Source organism: Ambystoma mexicanum, chromosome 5q (genome assembly GCF_040938575.1).
Source record: "Ambystoma mexicanum isolate Mex_15411 chromosome 5q, UKY_AmexF1_1, whole genome shotgun sequence".
NCBI lineage: Eukaryota > Metazoa > Chordata > Amphibia > Caudata > Ambystomatidae > Ambystoma > Ambystoma mexicanum.
This window is the reverse complement of record NC_090933.1, coordinates 96080324-96103062: the sequence shown is the minus strand read 5'-3', so window position 1 is coordinate 96103062 and position 22739 is coordinate 96080324. Positions and strand designations below refer to the sequence as shown.

Sequence of the window (22739 nt, the reverse complement as noted above, 5' to 3'; positions counted from 1 at the left end):
GGAAGTCATCTCCAGGCTGCTGGCGGCGCAATAAGAAAGCGCTTCAGGGTGGCACACCAATGATATGGGATATGGCCATTGCAGACCCCTGGCTGGTGGGCGGTGAGCTAGGTCAGAAGATCAGTGCTCCGATGTCAGAGCTGTGAACACCAAAGTCCCAGCAAGATCTTGGGCCAGGAGGCGGTGAACAGAAAAGTGCTCCATGTCAGAGCATGTACAAGCATGAAAATGGTTCTCTCAGAGCCCAGGTCCATCGGTGGTGAAAGAAACACAATAAGAAGGCAACTACTGTGTGGGTATGTATGCTCCCGAGATTGGAGCTCTTCATTAATGACAGCAGAGTGAAATGTGCTTTTTGTATACTCCGGGCACCAGAGTGTTAGGAGAATCAAGCAGAAGGGAACGTCTGCATTGGAAAGTGGCTGAGTTGAGCGGGTTCCATGCCAATATCCCAACACTGCTCAGTGTTTCATAACTGCACAACATGCCATGCCATTGCACAGATCTGTGGCACTGCAGTGAAGGAGCGGCGATGGTTCGTGAGTGGAAAGTAAGGTGGGCCACGTCTAAGCAGGACAAGATGCGAAGACAGGCCGAGTGCAGATTAAAGATCCAGGGATGCTGTGCAGTGAACTGTGGGTGCTTATGTAATGTGAGCTCCGGGGACAATTAGGTGAGACCACATGTCTGTGCCTCAACCCCGTACTGTGCTCTTCATTCGGGTACTTTCCAGTGTGTCTGGCACTCCTGCATGCGGAAGCATGACCAAGGAAACAGAGGGTGAGTAACATGCCGTCACCCCATGCCCTGTCAACAGGGCATTGGGTGACATTGCCGGTTTGTGAACTGTACCATCAACGGACCGAGACCGGTGGTAAGGACAATCTGGAACGGATACTGACACCCAGTGAACTGGTCTCCTGCATCCCTGCAAGGGTTCGGAAAAGACACAGTAAACATATGTGTAGATGCTGTGAGCCTGCATGGAAATGATGTGCTTAAAGTGGTCCCAGTTAAATGGATGTGAAGCTGTGCTCCCGTAGTTTGTAGGCATGCTCTAAATGGTGCCAGCAGCTAGCGATGGCGTCTTTCCGTGGTGGAAGTCCCACATTTCCACAGGCGGTTGGCCAACCACGACTGTAACGTGCTGATTATATTTAGAGTGGGTTGATATGTGTTTTGTGTCTGCAACTATGCGAGTCCCTATGTGTGTAGCAGTGGCATATCCTACTAGTTGCCTACCCTTCAATTCCCAAGTTGGTATACGTATTGTCTTTCTGTAAGGTGGGGTGGGGGATCAGTTATAGTTCAGCAACATTTGTTTGTTGTGAAAAAGGAGAAGTGTTGTGTTGTGACCCTCCCACGTGTGTTGCTCTTTTAATCTGATGTGTCCCTCCCATGTGTATTGCCCTTGATGGGTCATGACCCAAGGTAATAAAAGGAGCCCCTGCAGGCACGTGCAACAGAACGGCTGCAGACTCCCAATGAAGAATGCCTGAGTCTGTCATTTAGGCATGCAGGCCCACACTGTGTGAGTACGTGCCTTCAGGCCATGTTGCCATAGGGCTGTCTTGCCAGCAAGGAGGCCCAGGGTCGTATGTGCTGGGCATGGTCCACCCTTCCCCCATCTAAGACCGGGTGTTCCCGGGCAACCCCCAGAGGCACTGGGCCTCTGTGGTGCTGGTGTCCTATAGCACCCATAGGGGGCCGGCTTGATGCCAATGGCCGGCCCCCACCACATATTGCGTTGTTCCTACCCAACTACCCCTCCCCCCGCCACCACCTTGCCTCACCCTCCTCAACTAGGACTCCCTAAATCGCAGACTTCCTTCTCAACAGTTTGGCAAGAGCTCATAACACAGACGATTTTCGGGGAGGTTACTGATCTGAGGTAATCCCGGCCCTCACAATTAGACAATTACATATTGAGCGTAGCCATGATGACAAACGATTTCAAGCCGAGATGGGCTTTACATTTCTGAAATTTGAAATTGGTTACAATGTGAAATGGCACAACCAGGGCACGTGTATGATGAACAGCTGCGCCCTCGTTCTTGTCTTTTTTTCAGTTCTGAAGCTTTGCACGTCGCCTGGATTACACCGGAAGCTTTTGCTCTCGATACCGGGCTGCTGCTAAAATGTCTGCCGAGAAAAGGCTGAAGCAGCTCTTTCCCAGCTAAACGGCTCTTTGAACAGATGAGAAAGAAAGCAGAGAAGGCCTGCGAGGAGGGCATCCCTGCAGGCTGAAGTGATTCACGAGGAATGTCATAATCCACAGGAAGTGATGTCACATCCCTGCAGTGCTGTCCTGTCAGCATGGCAACACACCAGCCCGGTTGGAAACATTAAGCCTACACAGTTAGACATCTCCACGCTTGATACATAAAACCCCTGCAATTGAAAAGAATTTGGGTCAAACTGGCTTGAAGGAATTCACTCCCCCGTCATCAGCATTTCAGGGTTGAAATCCTATGCAACTATAAAGTAAGAATTGAAGAACAAAAGCGAGAGGTATGTGAACCTGGCACTGCATTTACATTCTCTGGTGAACATATGAACATGTCCAAAATCGTATTTTGGGGTGGTAGAAATCATTATGTCTGCGGCATTTGTTTTCGGTTGTGTCGCAGGATTCATTGTGTCAATCTAAATATGCTAATTTTTGCAGCAACGGAATATTTTCATTGGCTGGGAGAGTTCCAATTTTAGAGGCATACATTAAGATTATCTGAGGTCTGGATGGCTATTACTAAAGGATGTTCAACCAACGCCTGCATCACATTGGAGGGCCCCTAGTAACAGGAAGGCGTTCATGTTTTGGAATGCCATATTTCTACTGACACGCACTCCAAATGTTGTAGAATTTTTATGTTGAGTGCTGTTGCCATGTTGCTTCAAAAATATTTTCTGAGAAGTGTTTATGCATGACATTTCAGTGAGTACTGACCGTTATTCCACGTTACTCACTTGTCGACCATTTGGAACACATGTTTCTCAGCTTTAGGCCAAGGTGGCGGAAACGATGGGAATCGAAAGCTCTCAGACTCTACAGGGTTAATAATTTAAGCTCAAGCAGTGGAGTTGAGGGGTAGCTTGCAGCACAATCCATAGGACAGTTTCCAGAGATCTCAAGATGCCCAATGTCATGTGTGATATAATGAACCTTTCCTGGCTGTAAAGGTCACCTCGCATTGGCTTTGGGTACTTGTAGTCCTGTAATGTACACAGCGATGCAAAATGACATTTGTTCCAAATATTTTCCATTGCTTGACTTGAAGTTCCTGCAAGACTGAATTCAATTAAACCTGCTTATCCGATTACCAACCTACTACCATAAGTGGATATACATTTGTTGGAACCAGTTTTCAGCAATCCCCAGACTGAACTTACATCTGGATAGATATCATGACGTATTTGAACTGAAAACTAAACGACCCCTTTCAGAAAAGGGGCAAAACATCTCATAGTTCATAGTATGTGAGTTTGTAGGCTGCAGGAGGGCCATTCCTTTATTTTAATTGAAAGTAATTTCAGAAGCAAATAAAAAAAGCACTGACAATGCCAACCGTTTTGCCTTTCTGTAAGCATGGTAAAGGCATTTGCCAGGCACTGCCATAATGGTACTAACTGGCTCTTATACCTTTGCACAGCTCGAAACTGTTGGCTTTTTCAATGCTTGTTTTTAAGAGGACTTCAGTGAAGGACAGGCATAAAGTTTATAAATGAAGTGGCTGAAGGCAGATCTGGTTAAGGCATTTTTATCACACCAGTAGGTCACTTAAAGCTCCAATTAAACCATAAACTCTCAGAAGACTACTTTGAAAAAACAAGCGAAAGACACTTCGTGTGCAAACTTTGATGTTAGGGCGTGAAAAATCTCACTGAAAGTTGTCCAAAGAGGGTGTGCTTTGGGCAGAGATTTGCAGGGAGTTGGTGGGAATGGCCATAGGGACTAGCATGGCCATGTGGGCAGGCAATGGGTGGGTAATTAGCCAAGCAACACCTACAACACCTACAAGCATTGTGTCCCTCCTCATATGCTAACTCCCAATAGCTGTATTTACTTGACTGATGGAGTCAGGAAATTGGTGAGAGAACGTCAGATACCATACCCTATGTTATACCCAGCAAGGCTACAAATGCAATTCAAAAATAAAACCTACTTCTTCACGTTCCCAGAAGAGGCGGCTTTGTTTGTTGAGGCCAATATTACCCTACCAGGAAAGCAGCTGACGGAAGGAGAACAGGGACAATGATACGTTATGTCTCGGGAGGATAGCTCAGAGGCAGGCAAGGTGCTCGCCTTGGAAGCAAGATGACACAGAGCAACACAGGTTCGATCCCCGGGTCCGTGCTTAGAAACCTTTGGGTATTAAGCACGTTATAAATAACATATCATATCATATATGAGGATATTCCTGAGGTTGATAATGTGATGTTATGTAGGTGAACGTAAATTCTACACGCTAGCCTTAGTAATGGCTATTTGAACGGTAATTGATGTACCAAATTGAACAGTGTTCTATGCTGGTCCCTTTCAGTAATTATACATTCACAATGTGTTCTGGCAACGTGGTTTTAAATACGTGCAACGGTTCAGTCTGCTCTAGTCCAAAACAGAGTAAGCTGGGCGCCACGGAAGCAGTCGCCCCCATTGCCAGTACATATGTGGGCTCAACATGACAAGGAGGGTGGGGTCGGGTTGGGACTGGGGGGTTCACATAGTCAAAGTTTGGAGTACTATGAGGGTGCGGGAGACCCGAACGGGGGAGTATGGGTGGGGAGGGAGTCACATAGTCGAAGTTCGGGGAAGTTTGAGAGAGGGGGGGGAGTTCGGGAGTGGTTGGGGTGTAACTGTTAAAAAAATGCACAGTCAGAAAACAGCAGGTAGCAGTAACAGCGCGAATAGATACAGGTCTGTGGAGCGTACTCACCAATGTCTGGGAGATGATGGCTGATAGCGTACCCAATGGGGTCAAATTGCTGAGTTGGAATGTGTGAGGCCTAGGCATCCCTATGAAAGCACGCAAAGTGATAGCATATGTGAATAGACAAGGGGCCCAAATACTGTTCTTACAAGAGACTCATCTCCTAGATCACCAGGCACGCAAGCACCTCTACTACACCTCCTACTCAACTAAGGCCTGAAGGGTTATGATCCTAGTTCACAGATCTCTCCCTTTCACGCATTATGCGACAGAGAGCGATGTCTGTGGCAGATGCGTTTTAGTGCACGAGAAACTGGGAGGACCGAAGTATTGCTGATGAACATCTATGGTCCCAACATAGATGACTCTGAATATTATGAGGAAGTGTTTAAAAGATGTGCTAAGTACTCAACTGCGCAACTGATCTGTGGAGGGGACTCCAACACTATACTCAACACAGACTTAGACCACACGTCAAATACACCCATGTCCTTGATGAATGCGGCATGTACAATACATACGCACATGACAGACCTTGGCCTGAGAGACGCTTGGTGATCGCTACATGGAATGCAGAGGTTGTTCACCTTTTATTCATCCATGCATGAGATGCACTCCTGCATAGATCTATGGCTAACATCACAAATAATCCTCAGCTGGGTCACAGAGGCCCAGATGCTTCCCAGGACACTGTCGGATCATTCCATTATATCACTCGTTATTGATGTCCCGGATGGCGCCTCCCAGAGGACGCATTGGCAATTCAAACCCGCTCCACTGCTGGATCCAGTCTTCAAAAATAGCCTAGCACAACACATTTCAGACTTCTTTGAAACCAACGAAGGATCAGTGAGCAAGCATGCTGCTTTGTGGCAAGCATTCAAGGTATATATGCGTGGAGAGGCAATGTCCACCAAATTTGCGGTTTTCTGCGATGTTAGGCAGAGCTTAAAAGGCGAGAAGAGTCCATAGCCCAGCTGCAGATAGAATACTCCAACAGCCCGTCTCTGCATGTTAATGTAGAAATCAAAACACAATTAGATAAATACTGTGAAGCAGCAGACAGGGAACTACGCTATTTTGATAGGCCAATGGCTGCTCGCAGGTACGGGGAACAGGGGAGACCGGGCAAACTTCTAGCACGAACGGTGCGCATGGAGAGAGGCAGCACGACTATTCTGTGTATCACCAGGTGAGGTGGAGTGGTGGTCACGAAGGCGGATGAGGTCAGTGGGGTTTTTACGACTTCTACAGCGACTTATACTCACCCCAAAGTATGGCACTGATGGGGCGATAGATGAATACCTTGCTGCAATATCCACGACACTATTATCGGTAGACACACGCAATGCTCTCGAAACCCCAATAACACTCAACGAGATAAAGGCGATAAAGGACCTTCTCTGTGGCAAGGCCCCAGGTTCGGATGGACTAGGAGCCGAATTCTATAAGGAATTCACGGAAGCGCTTGCACCACGCCTCCTAGCGATATGGGCCGAGGCCTTGGATACTGGCATACTGCCGGAATCGATACGCGAACCGGTCATAACCCTGCTATTAAATCCTGGGAAGCCGCCTGAAGACTGCGTATCGTACCGCCCGCTGTCCCTTATTAACACAGATGTGAAAATATTCGCTAAGATCGCAGCCTCCCGACTTAACCCGGTAATGCCCTACATGGTGCACGAGGATCAGGCGGAATTTGTACTGGGGAGGTCGACGGCATTGAATATCCGCAGATTTTATAATATTCTCGCCAAGATACACCAGGACACCGAGGGGGTCGCCATATCTCTAGATATGCAAAAGGATTTTGACACTGTGTATTGGTCGTTCCTGTTCAGGGTACTACACAATTACGGATTTGGTCCTAACTTCATTAAGTGGGTTCAGATCCTTTACACGCAACCCTATACTAGGGTGGCTGTGAATGGAGTGTTGTCGACGATACTGCAGCTGGTGGGAGGCACCAGACAGGGGTGTCCACTTCCCCCCTGCTGTTTGCGCTCGCGATTGAACCCCTTGCTGACCTTATGAGGGCACGATATGCAAGAGCTGGCATCCCTGTAGTTGGGCGGGTGGAGTTGATAACATTATATGCAGATGACATAATGATGTATGTAAGGAATCCCGAGAAATATCTTCAGAGGATACTAGCCACGGTTCAGGAATTCCAGAGATTCTCCGTACTCCGATTGAACACCAACAAGTCCGAGATATTCCCGCTGATGGATAGCACTAGACCACCCAGCAACTTATTCGGGCTACGATCGGCCCCCCGAAAGGTTAAATACTTAGAAGTAGAGATGGCTCGATTGGCTAACCTTGTTCGCTCCCTTAATTATGATACACTGATCACTGCAATGTGTGCCAAACTAGAGCGCTGGAACCAGCTTCCTATCTCGCTGATTGAATGAGTGGCTCTAGTGAAAATGATTGTACTACCCATACTGTTCTACCTCTTTAGCACGTTACCACTGTGGCCAAGTAGGTCCTTTTTTGCAAGGATAACTAGTGTTTGCACTGTGTTCGTATGGAAGGGACATGCGAGAGCCAGCTGGAGGCGTCTCACTCAGCCGTATGGGCAGGGAGGACTTGCAGCCCCAGATTACGAACTGTATTACTTAGCAGCCCAGGCATACTACACAGCAAACTGGATGGAGGGTGAACACGAATATCATATATTGGCCTGGAAGCACAAGGGAAAGCAAGGGTAGTATTATTGCATGGGGTATGTTAGGGATTTTGTCTGAGGGCAATTACATAATCAGGGTGGTATTTAGATTTTCTGTAAAATGGTGGTATTTTAGTGCTGTAGTATAATAGTGGTATTTTAGGATTGTGGTAAAAATAGTGGTGAGCTTATTTATGGTAATGCCCTATACACTGAAACAAACCTCCCTGTCCCTTTTATTTATGTTCTTTTTAGGGTTGACTGTAAGTGTAGACTAATTCACTTCACACTTATATGAACAGAGCAGCATCAGCTGTTTTGCTGGTAACTTATTTACGAAACCAGCCTACCGTCTTTGACGGGTCTACTCAGCTACCAGCATGCGCAGCTGAGACACACTCACACACACCCATGTATTACAGGTTTTCTAGCTTGCTAGCTGGGTCTCCAACCTTTTCCTCCCACTTTACCACATGAGGTAAATATTTTACCACTTTTGGGGTGCACTATGACCCTTTCTTATTATTTCCACTTTTAAAACGATTCACATAGCCACAATAAAACAATCCCACTAATTGAGTTTTTGCAATTTTTATGTATGTGTTGTAATGTCAAAATATGTTTTTGTAATGCACATGGTAAAACCAGTTACAATAGATACATGTCATCTTTCTTCATAGTGAAAAACATTCTTTTATCTTACCAAACCTTGGAAATCGATGCGGTACAGAGTGTACTTGTCTAGAAAAGATATAATGCACAGAGCACCGACATGTACACTTTCCCTTAATCACATTTCAGAGATTCCCCATTAGACATGCGAAAGAAAGACAACAACTTTGTTAGAAATAAAGATTTAATCCTGACTGCCTAACTGACGGAAAATGCAAACTCTCATATGCGCGCTCCTCGAAATTCCACTAAACTCACATCTAATGTGTAGAATTTCTGTGTTGAAAGAGCCCCTCTCTCGATCATCTTATATGCGAGCAGAATGTTGCAAATGCTGCAGCTTTTGGCAGCCCAGTTAGAAGTTGGCGCCCTCACCCCGACCTCTTTCGCACTGTTGCCTGGTATCTTGCTCTGTCGTGCACAGCCTGGCTATGCTCACATGCACAGCCCAGCTGCAGAGTGATCTCTTCTCTCTGCAAAATGACGAATGAACTCCACCCCATCTTCTAGCTAGATGTATAGCATAAGCCTGTCAATCTCTACTTATCCTGCCTTTTTTCGGACGTCTCCTGTCGCCCTATCTCCCTTCTAGAATTCTGGCATTTCTCTCTCCAAACACCCAGCGAGGGCCTACATGCATTAATTGTGCTTCCTGCAGCACACAATGCCCTTCTGAATGGAAAAGACAGCCGATTCATTTTTCACGCACGTTTAAATTTCCACTGAAAAACAAACAGAATCTGCCATATGAGATATTTGCACTGCAATGTTAAAGGGTACATTAATTAATTACTGGGGAAATGGTATCTAATAGGGTATAGTTTGTTGATTAATCTGGGTTAGCTTATTCAGTGCAAACTATACAGATGACAGATTGACTATAATATAGAACATTTTACACATGCTCAGCACATTGCCATTAGCTGTCTTTGCATTCATTTCACTGCCTCATTTCACTGCCTCCATTGAAAGTAATGTAATGTCATGTACTACTCCACATAGGAGTTTTGTAATGTCATGTATCATTCTACAGGTGGCCACTGGGAGAAAGGGAAATTGTAGCCATCTGAACCCAGTAATGGCCACACAAAAGGCATGGTCGAGACTGGTTCAACAACCTGGAAACACCATAATGTACAGCATCAAAATGCCTATCTGGGGCGCACCCTTCCTAGACCCGTCGAATGACATAGCGTTGGCCACACACTGCAGAGAGCAAGCATAACACAGTTTGGGGAACTTTACACCGGAGGCTTATTTAGACCCTGGGAGGATGTTAAACTTCAAGTAGGTGACACTGTGTTGAAGAAACTGCAATACTTCAGACTCAGGTCAGCAATATCACCAGTGTGGGACGTATTCCCGCAGGAACCACCATCACACCTGTGTCTGAATTATATAATTTCCACTGGCACAACCAAAAAAGCCTCCTCTGCACTACACAAATTGGTGCTGGCATAGAGGGAGAAACAAACACCTGATGTCAAAGGAGAATGAGAGAAGGACCTGGGTGTCGTGTTCACAGAGTCGCATTGGTCACAACTGTACAGACTCACGAAACAGGTATCGCTTAACTTCAGGTACCGGCTGATTCATTTTAAAATATTAAATAGAGTTCATCTTACCCCAGCTTGCTTAAATTAAGGTATGCAACAGCCGAGGGGAGATGCCCAAGATGTTGTAATGAAGATGCAGAACTGATGCATATACTGTGGTCCTGTGGGGCACTTCCTGAATACTGGAGTAAGTTATGCGATGCACTAGGAGCAATGGTAGAACAACCAGTTGAGTGGGATCATTCAATATGAATATTAGGGTATGTACTTGGATGAACGCGGAAAAACGTAAACTTATAAATATAAGTCTGTTATTGGCTAAGCGTGCCATGCTGATGCGTTGGAAGAGTTCAGCTCCCCCCCATGGCTGAGGAATGGATGAAGGACATGATATGGGCAAACGATCAGGAGGAGGTGTATTCCAGCTTACTACCCCAAACTAGTCATCCGAGAGATATATGGGGAGGATTTAGTCAATACCTGAGCAATAGAGCAAGCGCAGAAAATATTCAGAGTGAAGCATTGTAAATGTTCTGTTGACCTGTTACCTGAAAACCAAAAACTGATGTAATGCCTGTTGAAACATTAATCTGAAATACGAATGTATGTTGTATTCTGTGCAATTTAAATAAAAGATTTAAAAAAAAAGCTTCAAGGATTTCAAAGAGGCAGTTACTGCCACTACTGTAGTATGCCCAGGCGTGGGTCTCTTGCTTGCTGCGCCATAGGGAACCAAGCTGCACCTCACTGAGGAGGCCCAACAAGGCAAGGTATGCACACAACGTAGTTCTTGCCACCAGGCAACCTTTCCAGACTCCTTTTTCGTCACGCAATTTAAACAAACCTGAAAACATTTTTTTAAAGAATTCCACCTTTGACCTTGTATAGCCGGGCAAAATACCAACAGATGTTCTAAGGTTTCGTTTTGATCTTTGTCCTGACAAAATCTGCACATGGCTTGTTCAAGTTGTAATGGACCATATCTAACCAAGATCCCCTTGGTCAGTACAAGGTTCCAGCGGAACCGAAGAAAAAGCCTTTGGGGGCTCTTATCTGGGTAAATTGACAGGCAGGGTGCTAGTATGCCCAACTTTTTAAGAACATCAAACAGGTGATCCAAAGAAATATACTTGTGCATACTTTCTATTGTGAGAATCCAGTCAAGGTTGTATAAAGAATGCTTAACCCTGACTGGGTTCTCAATCAAATCGCTGAGATAGCAATCAATTCTAGTAAAAAAGGTCACAACAAAACACTTTGAATTCTGTACTAGCCCACTTTCTTTCTCTGGCAATATTATTTTAAGGTCTACAAACAAGGAGCCTACTGCGGCGCACATGATCTTCCTGAATAGTGATAGACATTTCCAATAAGCTATGGCTTTCATGTACACCAAAACCAGCTCAAATCTTATGGTGGGTAATGTGATGGACATGGGGATCTGCAGAGCTCTTTTCCAGATCACCAACTCAAGAGTAAACATATATTCTAAGATCGAAAGGGGGTATACTTCCATCCCGTATAGAATCTTGGGTATGATTTTCCCCTCATAGAACCAAATACAAGGTAAGATTGAAAATTTTGCATCAACTCTGCTTAGTTGATTAGCAAGGGCGATGGCACGAGATTTCTCCCACTTCTTTAGCTGTAGTTTACATGGTCTAGATGTAATCAAAAAGCCCAGGTACCAAAGAGTATCTACCCTGTCTACCGGCTCTGTCCCGATCCGCCGAAGGAAAGTTGGGACCCTTTTTTCGTTGGGAGCATGTTATGATTAGGGAAACCACCAGAAACCTTGTAGTGTGCCGCAAAGACGTCGTTTATTTATGTATTACAGCACGACCCCCGGGTGGGACTCGACAACCGTCCACAGCAGCCTGTCTTCTCTGCTTTCGCTCCCTTGGAACCTGGAACCTCTGGAAGTTGAGGATCCACGTTCCAGACACACAGGCAAACGATGACATGGGAACATTCTGATTATACAGTGAACGTGGACAACATGTCTCAATATCATAAAACATTACAAATTACTTTTCATTTAACATATCTTATACATATCCTAACACCTCCTTCCTTTCCTTGAACTAACAATTTAAAACGATGCCTGAAGTTGGCCTGAAATACATACACAGGACATGACGTGAACTAAAGTAGAATTTTGAAAAGTAACTTGTCATGACTGTTTTCTCTAGATGATACCTATAGAGAAACAGTATACTAATAGCAGTATACATAACCCTCTTCCGCAGATCATCACTCCCTTCCATTGACAAACTTAACTATTGCTACTCTCTCCTTGTTCCAGATACCTCCTCCTCTGACCAATACTGAGGAGCCAAAATCTTTCACCACTTGTTTAGGTTCAGAATACAAAGATGTTCCTTTGCGAACCTTAGTAGGCAATTTGATCTTGATCCAATCACCCTCATTAATCTTAAATTCCCTACAGCAATTTCTCTGATCATATAGTTCTTTAGATTTAACTCCCGATTCAAACATTCTACTTCTCACTGTTTCCAAATCCACACCAACCATCTTGGATTTTCCCATCCACCCTGGGCATAAATGTGAATTCGGTTTCCTACCTCTCAAAATCTCAAAGGGGGTTAATCCCGTTACACTATGAGGCGTTATTCTATACTGGAATGTCCTTTCCATCGCTGTCCTAAACCAATCTCCACCAGTTGCTACAGCAATTCTAATGGCTTCCATCAAAGTCCTATTGAAGCGTTCTACGCAACCATTACTTTGGGGGTGATAGAGAGAAGTATTTACCTGTTCAATCCCATTCCTCTCCAAAAATTCTCTAAATTCCTTAGACACTAGTTGAGAGCCGTTATCAGACAAGCATTTCCTGGGAAAACCCTCTCTCCAAAATAGTTGCTCTAAAAATTTCATAACACTACTGCTGGAAATATCTCTAAGTAGACATATCTCAGGCCATTTGGATAATAAATCTATGACCACCAGCAAATAGCTATCTCTGGTCCCTCCAATGTTGAATGGCCCCAAAAGATCCAATGCAATCTCATCCCATGGTACACGTGGACTTTCCCTAATAACCATGGGTACTTTTTGTACACACAAACCCTTGTTTCCCTCAACACACTCTGGACATTCCTTAACTTGCTCTTCAATATCTTTATCAATACCAGGCCACCAGAATTCGGATCTTATTAAACCTTTAGTTCTGGCTAGACCTAAATGCCCATCATGGGCCAATTCAATTACCTGTTTCCTCATACCCTGAGGAACAATCATTTGATGCCCTCTATGTAGATATTTGTCATGGATCCATAAATCCCCTTTCACTCTGGCAAATCCACCCATGTCACCTTTGTAGTCCATTATTTTGTTCTCTTTAACCAATGTTAGTGTTTTCTGATAAATTAAATCTTCACTACTAGCTCTGTCCCAATCATCCTTCTTCAAGGAATCATGTACCTGGAAAATCTCAATGGTTTCTTCCTGGTCTGATTGGTCCATACTGATATGACCTTCTCTATGAACGGACCTTGATAAGGCATCCGCCACTACATTGACTTCACCACTAATGTGAATCATGGTAAATTGCAGACCTTGAAGAGCTGTGACCCACTTCATAATACGTCTCGATACTCCTTCCAGCCCACCTTTGGTAAAAATACCAACCAATGGTTTATGATCAGTACAGATCGCAAATTCCCTCCCCCACAGGAACCTTTTGAACTTTTCAACTCCCCAGATGCAAGCAAGAGCTTCTTTCTTAACCACAGAGTATCTACTTTCAGGATCTTTAAGTGACCTTGAGGCAAATGCTACAGTGTGCAGACCCTCTGAATCTTCTTGCATAAGAACCGCACCTATGCCATAATCACTAGCATCTACAAAAAGTAATGTGCGTTTCCCTTCTTCAAATGTCTTTAGAATAGGAGCATTGATTATGGACTTTTTTATCATTTCAAACTCCTTCTTACAGTCGTCACTCCACTTAAACATCACACCTTTGCGAGTGAGCCTTCTCATATGTCTTGACATGTCTGACAAACCCTTAATGAATTTGCCATAGAATTCAACTAGCCCCAAAAAACGACAACACATCTGCTTTTGATTTGGGATCTTCCATCTTCCTTATGGCTTCAATAGCCTCCTCTTTGGGTTTGACTCCCTCAGCAGTGATCTCATGACCTAAATAAACAACTTTACTTGCTCTAAATGTACACTTTTCTGATGCTATCGTGAGACTAGCTTCTCCTAATATATCTAACACCCTTTTTAATCGTCTATCATGCTCCACCTCATCACTGCCACACACAAGAACATCGTCTTGGTAGTACATCACCCCTTTTTCTCCACCAAGTAACCTGTACATGATGCTCTGAAATACACTCGCAGCAGACACTAAGCCAAACGGCATGCGTACACATCTAAATAGACCGCTGGGAGTGATAAATGCTGTAAGATCTCTAGAATCAGGATGCAACTCAATCTGGTGATAAGCAGATTTGAGATCTAAAATTGAAAATATTTTGGATCCAGAGACACCTATAAGCAAGTCATCTATTCTGGGTAATGGAAATCTATCTGCCACCACCATACTATTGAGATGTCTTAAGTCAATGCATATCCTCAAAGATCCAGAGGGTTTCCTGACTACCACGATGGGACTCACCCATTCCGAGGAATCAATTCTCTCAATAACTCCCTCATTCTCCATTCTCTTTAATTCATTTTCTACACCCTCCTTGAGTGCCAGAGGAATAGTGCGCAACTTCGCGATCTTAGGAACTGCCCCTTTTTTTAATCGTATTTTATGAACAAACCCTTTCAAACATCCAAGCTTATGTTCCTCTTCATTCAATTTCTCACCACTTACTGTTAAAACCTGTTCAGGATGACTTGCTTCAAGTCTAATTTTTAGCTCAGCTTGATCACTCCACGACAGTAACTCTCCCCCTTTGCTGGCAACATAAATAGTGGTAGTGGCTTTCCTATCCTTAAACTGCAGATCAGCGTCAAAACATCCTATAATTTCTATGGGCATATCACCATATGCATTCGCCTTGATTTTATTTTCCCATAAGGTACAGCAATTGAATCTCTCTTTCCACACCTGCACCCCTATTAATGTATAATCCGCCCCACTATCCATAAGCATCGATATTTGTATCCCATTAACCAATACTATGGCGTAAGGCTTTTTCTTCTTCACTTTCCCATCAATGGCATTCACCATAAACACCACTTCTCTACCACTTTCGATACAATCATCATCCTCATTATTCACACTAACGTCAAAAACTTGACCTGAATTGGAATTAAAGTTTTTACAACATTTGGCAATGTGGCCCCTCATGCCACAATTATTGCATATAATGTGCACTGCGAAACAATCCTTGTCAGATGCCACATGTGAGAAACTCCCACACCGGAAGCATCTCCTTGTCGTGGAGTCTCTGTTTGTCATAGCTTCTCTAAAGCCTCTGGAGGAATTAGACTCTCTGGTAAAATTTCTGTTGTCTTTAGCTGACCATTGACGATTCCAACCTTTCCCAACTGGTGGTTTACTCTCTTGTCGATCCTCGCCTCTTTTCCCAATCTGCATCTGTCGCTTTGGGAGTCCTGAACTCATCCTCTGAGCAACCTTTGATACTTTCTGAACTGCACCCTCACTTTCCTCCAACTTGGGTTTCTCATTGTTTGAATGATTGTCTGCTTGGAGTAACTTTATACATTTATCGGTGTGTTCCACCATCTTTGCAATCTCTATAGCTCTATCCAAAGTGGGGTCTTTCTCCTTCCATAGCTCTTTTCTAATGTTATCATTGTTGCATTTGATCATTAATTGATCACGTATATGTTCTTCCTGACAGTGATTGAATCTACATTTCACCGCCAATCCCCTCAGAGCCGTAATAAAATCTTCTATACTCTCTCCATTCTTCTGGCCCCTGGTGGCAAATTTGTACCTCTCGAGAATAATGTTTTCCTCTACTTTATAATGTTTGTCCAATTTGGCTAATGCCTTCTCATATGGGCCTGCATCTGGCATATCTATGGGTTCTGGTAATTTTCTCAGAACTTCCTGACCTGCTGTCCCAAGACAATGAAACAACAAAGCTTCTTTACGCTCATTAGAATAGTTGGGACCAAAAACTGCTAACGCATACTTGTGGAAGCCTTCTTTCCAGTCTACCCATCGTACTCTGGGTTCCCCAGGTAGTGGTAGGAAAAACACTGGAGCCGGTACATTTTCCATGACCCTGCGTGATGTCAGTGGCTGCAGTCACTAAGTTGTGGTACGATTGATTTAATCGACATACATCCCTCAAACACACCTGTATATTAAATGCATATCATTTGCAAACTCACCAGAGATGTTAGAGTATGTGAAATCGTCTGCCGTTTGGCCGTTTTGCGAGGCTCGCAAAGTCCGTTAGAGCGTGCAAGATCGCCCGACGTCCGGCTGGTTACCAACCACTGCTAGCCGGCTCACAATGCGGCGTTGAACATTCCGCTGTGCCGAAAGTAATCTTGATTTGCATACATCAAATATGGCCAACACGCCGTGTGTGCACTCTCCTATTGCTGCGTGTTGACGTGTCAAACACGGCGCTCGTCACGCCGTAAGGTCCGCTTTTCAATTGCTGGCTTAGGGCTGGTAGAAGTAATTCTGCTGAAGTCGCGTCACTGGGTCCTGCCTCGGAACGTCAGCAGTGCGCGTAGAATCGAGCAACAGCGCCGCGTTGGGATACACGTGCAGGTGTTCCAGCTTCAAACATAAACACTGCGTGCGCTGGCCACTTTTCCACCGCTCCGCAGAAAATGTTAAATGAATGTAAACATTGCCGGTACCTGTATTCAAAACAGTTCTCCTCATGTGGCTCTCGAGAAAATGTCAATGCGTGGCCGCTCACAGTTAATTTATGATCCGTAGCCTTGCTCGCTAGGATCGTGCCGGGGGTCGTCTGAAAAATCCATTATCCTCGTCGCCAGCTGTTATGATTAGGGAAACCACCAGAAACCTTGTAGTGTGCCGCAAAGAAGTCGTTTATTTAAGTATTACAGCACGACCCCCGGGAGGGACTCGACAACCGTCCACAGCAGCCTGTCTTCTCTGCTTTCGCTCCCTTGGAACCTGGAACCTCTGGAAGTTGAGGATCCACGTTCCAGACACACAGGCAAACGATGACATGGGAACAGTCTGATTATACAGTGAACGTGGACAACATGTCTCAATATCATAAAACATTACAAATTACTTTTCATTTAACATATCTTATACATATCCTAACAGAGCACTGCGTGAATTTGGTTTTAGATGGGTTAATCTTTACGCAATGTGTATCCACAAAGTTAGAGAAGCCATCAGTGAGGCGTCCAATAGGGGTGCGGTCAAAGATTAAAATATCATCAGCGTAAGCCATGCAGAGCAGCCTCATAGTATGCAATTTTGGGGAAACCAAAGCTACCGGCACCAAATAATCACATATGTCTGCCATGTAAAGCTAAAACAGGCAGAGTGCTAATAGGCAGCCCTGCCTAACCCCACTGAAGGTAGAGATTTGGCTTGACGGTGACTCAGTTTGATTTAAACAGACATAAATGTTGGAATTCTCATTTAGTCCGATATCAACCGTAAAAGACCATTCAGAATTCCCCAGTTGTTAAGCTTAGACCACACCATACAGCGGCCTACAGCATCGAATGCGCCCAAAAGGTCTATGGATGCCATGTAGATGGAATCGTGATTTCTCACTCACGCTAGATCTTGTATGCATTTTAACATGAGACCCGTTCAATGTGTGCCCATGTGTCTCCAAAAACCAGTCTGCCATTTATCGATTCTTTCTATCTTGCCTGCCCATATCTCAAGGTGCTGGGGTAAGATGGTTGCAAACACCTTGCTATCGACATCCAAAATAGCAATTGGTCGATAGTAGGGTATGATTTTGATCCCTTTTTATATATGGGAACAATATGAGCCGATGACCAAGAATCCGGGAAGGATACAGTGTTAACCACATTTTCAAATAGGAGAGTCAGTGTGGAGGCCTATGCACTGGGGTCACCGTTGAACAGAAAGTTAGAAAGCTTGTTTGGGCCAGGAGCATGAGATGAATTCTTCTTATTTATCACTTCAAATACACCCTTGTGATTGATGTTTAAGTCACCACACTTGACTTCTGTGGAAAGTTCTAATATATGGTTAATGGTCCTTCCTACGCGCAGGGAATACAAGGTCTCAAAGTGGAGCACCCAATCCTTCTCAGACAATGGCCCTCATCATAAGGTTGGCAGAATGGGTTTACCGGCACCGGTAAAGGTGCCGGTAAACCCATTCTGGCCTACCACGAGGTCTCCTCGTGGGACCCGCAATGGGCGCCTGGAAAAACCAGGCGTCCATACCGGGTCCCGCGAGGACACCAGGGAGCTAACAACGGGCCCGTCATTAGCGGGCCCGTTGTTAGCTCCATCCCCATTGAACCCTATGGGGGCTCGAATGGGGATGGACCGGGTCCGGGTTCCTCGGACGGGAATTACCGGGTCCGCCAAGGTTGCGATGGCCCGGTAAATCCTCATTTGAGGGACCCGGGCCCGGATTGCGGTAAGGAGGCTTAGCGGCATGGTTTCCTCCAACCTCCTGATGAGGGCCATTGAGTTTATCTGTTGAGATGGCTGAATGATATTAAGTTCATTAATTCATTTTAAAAAAAGATGTGCATTTTTGTTTTCGCTAAGTCAACAGCATAGCCTCAACTGTCTCTTGGGTTCTTTAAATTCAACTGCTACGGAACCAATTCCGATAAGACTCCCGAGCCCATCAGATCCGCCACTTTTTCGAAAACAGATCTAAATCTGCCCTGTTCTTTATTGATCTTATGACCGCTCTCATGTGCTTTTTTTCTTGCCATTACCTCCCCATTGTAGGCGTGGAGATGTTTCTTTGATCTTATCTCCCACCAGATTTCCCTGTATTCAGGCTGGATCTTATCATGTCACTCAGAAAACCCTTAAAATTGTCACCCTTAAAGGTATTATACTTCCAGTCCAGGGTAGTAGAAGCTAGGTAATCAGCCAAGGCATCATTTACCCAAAGAACAGAGCACGGATTCCATGATATCCTGTTGCCCGCTATGTTTGCAAAATATCTGTAGTACCACACTCTACCTTGTCAATGTTAAGCAAACACACATCAAATTGCACCTCAAGCATGGAATGGTCACTGTAGATAGTAGGGAGAATTTTCAATTAAACGCATTTCTCAAATAACCATTTCCCTGTGAATATATAGTCTAGCATTGATCGTACAACTCCATTCGACCAGGTATAATGGCAAGGGATATCATCAGGGATAGTCCCGTTCAATGGGGACAACCCCAGACTGCACAGTCCATTAATCCAAGTTCCCCCATTATGTTGTTTCATCTTAAATCGATTCCCCATCACACTACTGCTGGCCAGCCAGTCCGAGTTAATACAATCTGAGTTAAGATCACCTGTTATCATAATGTGTCCACCCGGAAACACTTTACTCCATTCGTTGACACACAACATAATGTTGTCTAGGGCTTCCTCGAGACTACAAATACCAAAGTGCCAGATTCAGACAGTGTTTGTCAGTAGTTTTCACATTTTCACATGGGTTGCCATCATGCCAAAAAGAAATCCTTACTCCCCACCACTTCTACTTCCTTGCATGATTTTATGAGAGTTAACAGACCACCATAAGGACGTCCCAACTCTCCTCACCCGGCGGCCTGGAAGCAAGTCACAAAACCAACAATGGAGGGGATGCTCCTCAGCCAAGTCTATTGGAAGAAGATAATTACATGACTCGTAAGCTGTTGACCAACGGCTTCATTATTAAACAGGTGTAAGTTCCCACGAGTGTTCAAAGATAGGAGTGTGGGATGGCTATCCAGGCTCGTAGAGAGGGATAAAGATTGTGAACTATCTGTGAAGTACCGCATCCCTGGGTCGTTGCTTACTGATTGGTTGACTGCGAGGGCGTGGTTCTCTTCCACTGTTCTCGGAGGCTCTGGCTCGCTGTACATTCAGGATGCTTTAGGGCCAGTGCAGGCAGAGAACCCAGCCCCCCTCCTGTCCCAAGCAGATTGTAAACTTGGGCAAGGTCGGGGACCAGTTCACCCACACCACGGGCTCACATTTACGTGGTGTAAGGCAGTGGAAACCACTAAGCCTGGAAGTGGATGTTACAACAGCAAATGAGTGCCAAAAGGGCGCCGCCCCTAGGGCAACAAAGTTAAGAATAAGGGAAAAGGAATCAGAGCTAGAGGTGAGGAATCAAAGACTGAGGAGGGGAAAAGAATGTCCAGGACATTGGAAGAAAAGCTGTCTGAAAGCAGAGGTTCCAAAATGAGAAGGACAGGAACCAAGCAGAACCAAGGAATAAGAAAGCGCTGGTCGTGGGCAGACTAGCGCACCTCTCACTAATTCGAAAATCTGGGCTACGCTTCCTCTCTCAATCTATTTCCGTTTGCCCTTATTAAAGATGATTATGATATTATATACATTTCCAAAAATCCCCATTTGGCCTGCTGGGCCTTTTTTCAACTCTTTACATAGCATGGCATGAGGATTTATCTGGTGCTCTGGTCACACTAGATTGTCCTGGTCTCAGTCGGCATAGTAATTTTCCTTGGGAGGGCAGAGGTGCTTACAGCCTGACTTTGATTTATAGTATCTAGTGGTCCAGTCCCATTTCACATCCAGGTGGTATGTCGCTGAGTCTCCTTCACCAAATGTGACGACTGAACAATGTGGGGTCCATTCTGTACAACCATCGCTCCATTATATTCAATGAAAAGCATGACGTTACCCGCACCTTCGATCCAGTTCAAGCCACCTTTAATGCTTGGACGAGGATCTTTTGCTATTGTGTATTGAAAGTCCTACTTAATAGATATGCTACTTTGGGATTTTCCTTATAATTTGCCTTCCTTGGTCAGGAATGTCCATACCAGATGGGAGCATAAGCTATGCTTACTCTGGGTGATATGCTCCCCGATTGGTCCTTTGTGTCACCGGAAGAAGTTACATCCAAGTCAGGCTATGATCCAGTGATCATTCGTCAATACTTTCTATTGACAGCAGCTTCTCCGCGTAAATGGCCCTCCGATCCACATGGGCTACATTCTCCCCCATTCAGTCTTTTGTTCATTCCAGGTTGCAGGCCTCACTGCCATAACAGTAGGAGTATAGGCTGGATTGTACAGTAAAATAACTTCATACACACTTTCACCATGGGATTCGTGCCATGGAGTTTGGCAGCTATGGCATTGTCATTTCTGCCGATATTCCATGGCATCAGTGAAATGTCCAAGGACTTTGAATATGATTTCTAGGCAGGCGCATTTGGACGTGTGTTCTTACTCAAACTAGGATGGGCTGGTTCTTGTTTGCGGTTTTCTCCTGAAAGGCCATCACATTGTTCTTGGCTTTGTTTATCTTCAGGCATCCTAATTTGAAGTCATTAGAGAATATAACCTATCTTTGTTGTAAACATTGTGCCTCCAGGTGATTCAGAACAACGCAGTCAGAACGGTTAAGGGTCTAAGGAAGTGTGAACATGTCACAGATGTTAGGAGAGAACTACACTGGCTGCCTATAGCCAGTAGAGTGGCATTGTGCCTTCTGTGTATCACACACAAATGCCTATATGGACTAAGCCCAGCGTACCTTTCAAACCGCCTTGCTTGGCTGCCGGCTATAAGGACATCAAGATCAAATAATGCAGGGGGCTACAAAGTACACCTTGGTCCAAACTTGAGGGGGTTAGCCAGGGGTCATTTGCCTATGCGGCCCCTAAGAGTTGGAATGCGCTGCCTTTCGATCTGAGGTTATGTCAGTCCTTTTCCAGGTTTAAAAAGGACTTGAAAACTAGGCTCTATGGCTGAACCCCAGTTTAGCATTAGCTGTTCTCCTGTGCCATTTGTGCCGGGCCTGTGACATGCGCTTTATAAATATAAATAAATAAATAAATAAATAACATTGTTCTGTCCGTGACAAAACAATCCTTCAGCATGCAGTTAACTGATCTTTGTGGCATTTGCATAGAAGTTGAACAGAAAGGCAGCATCAATGTCTCACTCCCTGCTCTTTTTTGAAGGGGGTCTGTCCCCATTTTGTTTGTTCTTACGCCGCATTTGTTTTAGTACATACTTAAGTTAAGACTGAATTGCGCAGCCTCTAAGCACATCTGATATGATGTCAACATTGATAGCATCTGACATGCTCAAAGTGATGGGGTTTATTATGCCATACCTCCCACCACCTGTGTTTTGGCCATTTTTCTGATAACATAACTGATGTCATATCATTTGTTATCTAAATCTAAAATCTCTTCAAAGGCTCCTGGTGACCGCAAGGATCACATTTTAGACCCATTGCATCATCCACAAGGCTCTCGGCTACATGCAGCTTTCTCTCCCAAAATACCACCCTGCTAGAGTTCTTCGGTCCTCTAGCTCAACTCTTTACAGATCAGACATTTCTCCAAACAGCGAGTGGGAGGCAGATCTCTTTCTTTGGTAGGAGCCTCCTTCTGGAATGGCCTACCTGCCCCCCTCAGATTTGAGTCTAATCTCCTTAAGTTCCGGAAACATCTAAAGACTTTCCTTTTCTCCTCCTCCTTCCCTCTCCCCCTCCTATGCTAATGTCCCCCTGTCGCTGAGACTGGTGCCTGACCACTTATGAGTTCTTACAGTGGCCAGGCCTCCTCGACCAGTCCTCCTCAGCACCCCTTGCCAGCACTTGCCCGCACTTGCCCTTGGACACCCGTTCCGGACTAGCCCGAACCTGGTCCACCCCATCCATTGGACTATTTTCCCTTCCCTTTGTTTCCCCTTGCACTTGCCCTCCGTGGCTCCCTTTAGCACATGCTCTGCCCCCGAATCCCCACCTCCT

General features: G+C 45.0%; 1 protein-coding gene across 2 annotated transcripts in view; it reads left to right on the top strand.

Moving 5' to 3' along the window:
• Positions 1–1967: 1967 nt before the first annotated feature.
• Positions 1968–22739, top strand: part of TPPP (tubulin polymerization promoting protein) — a 259069-nt gene continuing 238297 nt past the window's right edge. Inside the window, exon 1 of one of the 2 annotated variants that reach the window (XM_069622326.1) lies at positions 1968–2511. The gene's annotated coding sequence lies outside the window, so the exon portion shown is untranslated. The remainder of the gene's footprint in view (positions 2512–22739) is intronic. The other variant, XM_069622327.1, reaches the window with a different exon arrangement.